The sequence below is a fragment of the Cornus florida genome, unplaced genomic scaffold (genome assembly GCF_030987335.1).
Source record: "Cornus florida cultivar Cherokee Brave unplaced genomic scaffold, ASM3098733v1 CherokeeBrave_3.0.0_Hap2_Chr06, whole genome shotgun sequence".
NCBI lineage: Eukaryota > Viridiplantae > Streptophyta > Magnoliopsida > Cornales > Cornaceae > Cornus > Cornus florida.
Window position 1 is genome coordinate 43,296,367 of NW_026775576.1, and position 6,738 is coordinate 43,303,104.

At 39.4% G+C, this 6,738-nt stretch overlaps 1 pseudogene; it reads left to right on the forward strand.

Moving 5' to 3' along the window:
* The first annotated feature begins 6,322 nt into the window (after positions 1 to 6,322).
* LOC132315322 (small nucleolar RNA R71) lies at positions 6,323 to 6,421 on the forward strand (annotated as a pseudogene).
* The last annotated feature ends 317 nt before the right edge of the window (positions 6,422 to 6,738 follow it).

Below are 6,738 nucleotides of genomic sequence, written 5' to 3' on the forward strand. Positions count from 1 at the left end.
AAAGCATGTACCCCACAAATGAATGCTAGTGTGTGCCTATGCTAGTGTAGAATCCTAGAATGAATCTAAAAAAATCACAAAATCAGGATGATGTGGACCACAAGTGCAATCAAGATATCAATCTTTCAAAAAATTTACTCCTAAATGGCATCCACAAGGCATATAAGGAGTATTGGATTCTCAAGTCGAGCAATTTTTAAATTTTAAACAATATAGTCCTCAAAAGATCAAAATCATCGCTAATTATGGACCAATCATGGACAATCCCTCAAATACACAAGTCATGCTTAATATTTTGAATTGAAAGCAAATACTACAATTAACACCATTACCCCCCCAAACTTAAATGGCATAATGTCCTCAATGTGCAAAGAGAACAAATGAAAGAGTATATCAGTGTAGCTATAGCAAAGAATGGCCAGGACACAAGTACCCAAAGTGGGTGGTATAACCCCTCCAAACTTGGGATTAACTGTGGTCCTGAAAAGATGGCACTGAATAAAAGCTCATTAGATAACAAAGGGGAATAATAACAGTGCACAGTGGACATGCAAGTTTAAATGGGATAAGAAATTGAAATAAAGAGAGAGAGAGAGGAAAAAGGGTGGTCCTGAAAATTTAGGCAGCACACTCTCTCACTGAAATCACTAGAATGCACCTGATGGAGTCAATCAAATACAGATATATCAATACAAGGTATGATAGCCGGAAGATAGCAAAATATAGCATATACAGCAAAAGATAAAAAATAATGTAAAAATAATGTACATCAGAATGTCTGGGCCAATAGACTGGCCGTAAAAATATCACAACAGGAGTAAAAATAGTAAATATCACAAACATGTAAAGCAGGTAATAGAGAGATATGAAGATCATGTTGAGGAGGTAGGACGGGCAGGGCGCGCTCCATGGATATCTTGGGATATGTCTCGCAGCGCAGTCATGACATCCGTACGCAGGGAAGAAATGTCAGCTCTAATGGAGACAGTGTCTGCACAGATAGAGTTTATGGCATCCTCCAAAGCCTGGAGACGCTCTCCAAAGCCAGTTGTCTGTACTGGAGCCTCAGGTATGTCTGGATCAGGAAACAGTGGTACATCCTGAGCGTGCTCCGGAGAATGAACTGGCGACCCTGTTGGAGAGTGATGCTGTAGACCCTCTGCAAGATACTGCTTTAAGTCAATGTCCAAATGGACTACAGCCGGATCGACTGCTGGATCATCCGCTGCTGGTGCGGCTACTGCTGCTGCTGCCGCCATCTCCTCCTCCTCAGCCTCTTCTGCTGCTATCACTGCGTCCTCTAGAAGACTCTTAATAAGGGCATTGTAGCTCTTATTCCAGTCCTTCTTGCCAAAATGGCAAGCTCCTGTCTCTGAGCGCTCATCAGGACGGAATGGATAGCGCTGATATCGGAGGATCTAAGTGATCAAATAGCCAAATGGAAGATACTTAGCTCACTTGGGCTTGGCCTTACTGATGTAGTCAGCACAGAGCTTTATCATCACAATCCAGTAGAAGGCTGGAATGGAAACCCAGCACCCTGTGTAGAGAGCATATAAGGCTGTCAAATAATCGCCGCGCCTCTGGATCTTGTGGCCGGCCATGAACACGTTTCGGTACAGGACCGAATCAAAGAGCCACAGGTCATCAAGCAGGTAGGTGTGAGTAGCAAATATGTCACCCTTACTGTAATAGCCTGTAAGTGCCTCGGCCATAAATGTATAAGAAGGCATGCGGGCATTGGCAGGATCGGGCCAGAGTCTCCACTGTAATGCAGATAAGATGGCCATCCACTGTAGTGCGCAGCTCGACCAGATTACTTAGGGTAGGTCAGAGGTTCTGGAAGAACATCCGAACACGCCTCGAGTAAACTGGGTAAGTGACCGGGGTTAGAATGGCTGAAATGCCCCTACGGTCGATGTCCTTGTAGGCTGCCCGGGTAAGGATATACCGGGAGAAGAAAAAAATGTCAAAAATTGACTTATGCGCCACCTGAAGGCATGAGTATCTCGGCAGAAGTCTGTCTATGGCCTGGTCTGGCTGTATAGGAGGCGAAGATGAAGAAAGTGATGGTGTATGCTTAGCCTCATCATGAGATGATGAAAATGCAGAAGCAGAAGACTGTAGTCTGCTGTCTGATGGGGGCTGAGCTAGATCAGCCTCTGTATAATCCTCTAGCTGCTTGGGCTGCTCAGGATTCGAGACCTGAGATGGTCCTACCTGATGCTCGGGCTACTCCCAAACATGAGAGGGCTTACCTGGCCCCTCTAATCTGGGCCTGACTCGGCGATGATAATGTCCACGGGCAACAGTCTTGACCCTAGCCATGGCCTGCAAAACAGAAAGAAAAACACTTACAATATAAGTTAGTATTGGCATTAAAAATTGAAGCACAGTATATAGAAACATGTATGTCAAATAAGATAGACAACACAAGACATGAATCTACGCAAGTGATGATGGGGCTAAATAAATAGTGACAGTAAATGAAGCATGCTAAACAATGTAAGTATGAAATGCATCCAATATGGAAAACACAAGCATTAGGCATGTATGAGATAGCATGGAGTCACAAAAGGAAGTGTGCGAAGTGTGGGATGCAATCTGTGAAGTTCGATCGATTACAAAAATTTGAGAACGATCTCTATGAGATCGATCTGAGAAAAGTTCAATTGATCTTTGAATGATTGATCTGAGAAAAGTTCAATCGATCGAACTGGGACGGGAAATTCGAAAAGTCACAGATCTATGACGTGGAAGGCATGGGGGCACTTAAGCAAACTTGTGGGGCCCTCTCACACATCAACAACAGGATATGGGTCACATGTTTGGCCCGTGACATTCAAAAATCGATTTAAAAATGAAAGATATATAAAAAACTATATATATACATATACATATATATACAAAATCATGGAAACTTCAAATATGGTAAGATTCAGACATAGCAGCCCTAGATCTAACATGGCAAGCAACACAAATGGGTAGATTGAAACTCAAAATCAGGGGGAAAGCTCAGAACTTACCAAATCCGAGAGAGAGGAGTGGTGCGAAGGGGAGAGATGAGATCTGAGATGAAAGAGCGAGTTTCGAGGCTCGGGAAGGTCGCCGGAGATGGGAGAGAGATGGTTTGCAGCGGCGAGGGTTGAGAAGGTCTATAGATCGATCTTTTAATCGATTGAATAACCCTAGGGTTTTGTTTTTAAAAACATTTCCCGACAGGTTCGATCGATCAGGGAAAATTTTCGATCGATCGAACAAGATCGATCTTAAAAATGTTGAGATCGATCTCACCTCGACAAATTTTTATTTTTATTTTTATTATTTATTTTGTTATATATATTTGAATATTTACAAATTAAAAATTGAAATTCAAAACTTTTTTTTGGATTTTTGGAAAAATAACATAAAATACAATTTTTTTGGAATTTTAGAAAATATATAAATTTTTGGATTTGAAAAATTTTAAAATGAAAAAAAAGTAGAAATTAAAAATAAAAAATCTTTAAAATAAAATAAAATAAAATAAAAATCTTTTTAAGGTTTTTAAGATAAGATAAAATTAAATAAAATTAAAAATAACAATGCAATCAAAGTCAAAATCAAGGTTAACAAAAAGTAGAGATCGATCAAACTAAGATCGATCGAAAATGTACTTCGATCGATCGAACAGATGAAAACCTGCAGAGAAGTTCGAACGATGCACAGAGAGGCCTTTTTTTATGGATCTCAAAAATTTTCTAAGTATGGAGTGAAGATCGATCCAAGAAAAAGTTGGATCAATCTAGGAACTTTCAGATCGATCTAAAGGAATTCTCGAACGATACACAGAGGGCTGATTTATGCAGGCATTTTTAGATCGATGGAATAGAGCAATGATTGGATGTAGGGATGAGTGTTCGATCGATTGAACCTCTTTTGAGATCGATCGAACTTAGACAAAATGCCTATTTTTCAGATTGAAAGTGCATGCATACTCAAATGAAATTCCTAGCTAAGTGTATGAATTCCAAAACATATCTAGACGACGCAAGAAATGAAAGATAAAATAGAAATGAGGGAGGAATAGGGTTATAAACCCTACGAAGCATTTACTAGTCTTTAACGTCTCTAACAAGACGTTGGGCTCTTTTAGCTCGGATCAAACATCTTATAATGCATTCCTTCCTTGTCGGGGTGATAAGTACTTTGAATTCCATCCAACAAACGGTTCCTTAGAGAACTTGTTGGATTAGGTTCAAAGGAATTTGTTGGTCCTTTGCCAATGTGATCTTTGGGCTTCCATGCCCTTTCAAAGCAAGATTTTGAAACATCATTTTTTGAATTCAAGGTTGAAGATGAACTTTTTGAAGTTTTGGTTTCAAGCAAAGACTCCATTCTTTCACATTTATTATCTAGACATTTTTCTACAACATTCACTTCTTCATGCTTGTCAAATGAATTTGGGGTTGGATTGAAGATATTCAACTTCACTTTCATATGCCCAAATGAGATTTTCATTACCCCCATCCTACAATTGATGTTGGCATTTGAGGTTACCAACAAAGGACGGCCAAGGATAATGGGAATTTGGCTCTTGGGATTTGGAACCGGTTCCATGTCAATGACAACGAAATCAACCGAGAAGAAGAATTTATCCATTTTAATCAACACATCCTCAATGATACCCCCAGGCTTTTTGATGGATCGGTCGGCAAGTTGAAAAACCACCGACGTCGGTTTTAAGTCTCATAAGCCTAATTTAACATATACCGAGTATGGAATAAGATTAACACTTGCTCCTAGGTCTAGAAGAGCCCGATTAATGACATGGTCACCAATGATGCAAGAAGTAGTAGGCGAACCGGGGTCCTTAAACTTTGGAAGAGTGTTATGTTGCAAGATTGAGCTCACTTGCTCGGTCAATACCACTTTCCTAGGTGCTTGGCTCTTGTTCTTCCTCTTTTGGTTACAAAGATCTTTTAAAAACTTGGCATAAGCCGGAATTTGCTTAATTGCATCCAAAAGTGGAAGATTAATCTTCACTTGCCTAAACATTTCAATGATTTCATTGGTCTTGGTCTTTTGTTTATCAAGATAAATGGATCCTTTAAAGGCATTCGAAAATGGAGCTCTTGGCTCAAAAGCTTTTTCAAAATTTTTCTTTGAAGAGTCTTCAACACAAGAATTTTTAAGATCCTTTTCAAAGCTTTGTTCAATTCATTTTTCAAATCAATTTTGGACTCACTTTTCAAATCACTTTCTAACACTTTCTCATTTGAATGATCATGCATATGTAACGAAGGAGGAATATGATAAGAAATGGGACGGGTGTCAACTTTTGGTTTCACTGGTTCACTCTCTTCATTGGACACACCTACTTTGTTGTCCACAATCTTCCTACTTCTCAAGGTTGTCACCGCATTAACATGCTCAATTGTGTGCCCTTCCGATGAGGAATGAGTCTCCATAACACATTGTTTCTTTGGTGGGGCATTCAAAGGCATCTTCCCCTTTTCTCTAGCATTTAAGGTACTAGCTATTTGCCCTACTTGGGTTTCTAGCTTAGCAATCGATTGAAAATGAGAATGAAGCAATTGAGTGTTCGCCTCTAGAGTGCCTAGAGCGGTCAAAACATTCTCTTCAAAGGCGGGACTCCTAGAGATTCCTTGGGAATATGATGGTTAATTAGGAAAATGAGAATTAGAAAATTGATTGCCATGTAATTGAAATGATGATGATTTAAAACCTTGGGAACCTTGGCCTTGCATTGGTGGCGGAATATACTTCCTTTGAAAACCACCTTAGGGAGGGTTTGAGCCTTCCCCTTGGCTTTTCCAAGAAAAATTTGGATGGTTCTTTCAACTTGAATTGTAATGAGTGCCATAGGGATTATTCCCTTGATTAATAAATGTAGCATTGACTTACTCATGGGTCTCACTTTGCACATGTCCATGGGGACAATTGGAAGTAGAATGCAAGACATTTGAACAAGTCATGCAAGATTCATTAGATGCACGATGATGAATATGAGTAGGTGAGGAAGATACTTGATTTGCTGAATTTTGGTTGATCAAACCTTTGAGACAAGGATTTCATCTCGGCGGCTATGTCATTGGAGTTATCAACTTGATATAAGCCGACATTCTTCCTTCCACCTAGGTTTCTACCATTTTTAGAAGATAAGGACCTATGCATGGAATTTTCACTCATACTTTCATACAATTGCCACACATCATTTTCATGCTTATCAAGATAAAAACCACCCATGGATGTATCAACCATACCCTTATGATTATCCGGTAAACTTTTAAAGAAATATTGGACTAGTTGCCACTTAGGTATGTCATAATGAGGGCACTTTCTAAGCAAATCATTAAACCTTTCCCATGCCTCATGAAACATTTCCTTATCCCCTTGAGAAAATTCTCTAATTGAAGTTCTCATGGCACTGGTTTTAGAAACCGGATAGTACTTTTTCAAGAACTCTTGTTGCATTTTCGCCCAAGAAGTTATCGAAAAAGGCTTTAGATTGTTGAACCAATATTTTGCCTCGTCTTTAGGGGTAAAAGGAAAAAGTTTAAGCCTTAACACTTGTTCCGGCATGTCTGTGTATTTCACAATGGAACACACTTTAAGAAACTCATCCAAATGCTTATAAGGTTCTTCACTAGGAAGTCCATGATAGTTTGGAAGAATTTGATTAGTTTGTGGTTTAATTTCATAGTGATGTGCTCTAAATGGAGGCAATTGAATGCA